Below are 1,851 nucleotides of genomic sequence, written 5' to 3'. Positions count from 1 at the left end.
GATAAATATACTGTACCATTGCACTGGCTATTGTGTCCCGTACCCCCCCAGGTTTTAGGTTTCGTACCCACAGGTATCCCAGGTTAAGAACGAGTGTTTTAGTGTCCCCCCCCTTGCGGAATCTCCCAGTGAAATAATCGCATAAAATTTTTACTCGATTCCATTAAAATGTCGTTTTGGTCTCGTTGCGACCGAAAAGAAATTGCGACAGTATTAAAAGATAAAAAAAAAAAGTTAAATGAGGCGAGAAATCGGTGTGATATTTTATGTTGCGTGTCGGTGTAAGGAGAGAGAGAGAGAGAGAGAGAGAGAGAGAGAGAGAGAGAGAGAGAGAGAGAGAGAGAGAGAGAGAGAGAGAGAGAGAGGCAAGCAATTGGTTCACGAGGTAATGAGGCGGGGAGGTTAGATGATCTAGCAGAGAGAGAGAGAGAGAGAGAGAGAGAGAGAAGAAAAAACTGTCTGCCTGATTTCTTTCATAATCACGATTGCAATATTTAAAAAGAATGTTATTGAACTGTTTAACCAATTTTGATAACAGCTCCTCTTAAACAAATATCATATGATTTTTTAGTATTATTTATTTTGATATATGCTTCACATATTAATATTGAACCTATTTGATGGATGGGAACCTCTGCTTGAGGTAAGGTAAGAAAAAAAAATTGAGACCTCTCTCTCTCTCTCTCTCTCTCTCTCTCTCTCTCTCTCTCTCTCTCTCTCTCTCTCTCTCTCTCTTTGTTATTTAGGGTGGGTCAAGAAAACTACCGCATAGGCGTCAAACAGGTAGCAATTTGGAACTTTCATTCCCCATCACTTTATATTTGTTTTACACCCCGTAGGGGGGCAGTGCCGTCAGTGCACCTTGTGCGGTGCTCTGTAGGCATTACTTAAGGTTCTTTGCAGGGTGCCCTCGGCCCCTAGCTGCAACCCCTTCTGTTCTTCTTACTGTACCTCCGCTCATATTCTCTTTCTTCCATCTAAACTCCACCCTCTCCTAACAATTGATTCATAGTGCAACTGCTTTGAGGTTTTCCTCCTGTTACACCTTTCAAACCTTTTGCTGTCGATTTCCGTTTTAGCACTGAATGACCTCATAGGTCCCAGTGCTTGGCCTTTGGCCTAAATTCTATATTCAATTCAATTATCATTATTATTATTATTATTATTATTATTATTATTATTATTATTATTATTAATATTATCAGGTTCTCGAAAGCTCTCGTTTTGTACATATTTTTAATGTACATTTACACAAACATCCTCGTGGATTTCTTCGCCATAATTGTTATTATTATTATTATTATTATTATTATTATTATTATTATTATTATTATTATTATTATTATTATTATTATTATTATTATCAGTTTCTCGAAAGCTCTAGTTCTGTAAATATTTTTAATATACACTTACACTGACATCATCGTGGATTTCTTCGCCATTATTATTATTATTTTTATTATTATATTTATTATTAGTAGTATTTTTATTTATTATTATTATTATTATTATTATTATTATTATTATTATTATTATTATTATTATTATTATTATTATTATTAGGACCGGATGCTTAGTCAACAACTTGACTCGAATCACAACAGATTATTTCCCGTACAGAAATAAAAGTTATGAAATTTAAGTAACTTAATTTCTTGGTCTAATTAAGGTGGATGCATTTTTATTTTTTGCCTAATTAAAAGGGGGGCCAAGGAAATTTTGGCGCTCACGAGAGGTGACAGAAAAGAATGTTTAGCGCCTCGGGAAGAGAACTAAAGAGGAGAAAATGAAATCTTGCCAAACTGAATATGAGTTAAATTTATTTCCATTCTCGGGGACATCATCAGCTTA

The sequence above is a fragment of the Macrobrachium rosenbergii genome, chromosome 20 (assembly GCF_040412425.1).
Source record: "Macrobrachium rosenbergii isolate ZJJX-2024 chromosome 20, ASM4041242v1, whole genome shotgun sequence".
Classification (NCBI taxonomy): Eukaryota; Metazoa; Arthropoda; class Malacostraca; order Decapoda; family Palaemonidae; genus Macrobrachium; species Macrobrachium rosenbergii.
Note: the sequence above shows the minus strand (reverse complement) of the source record.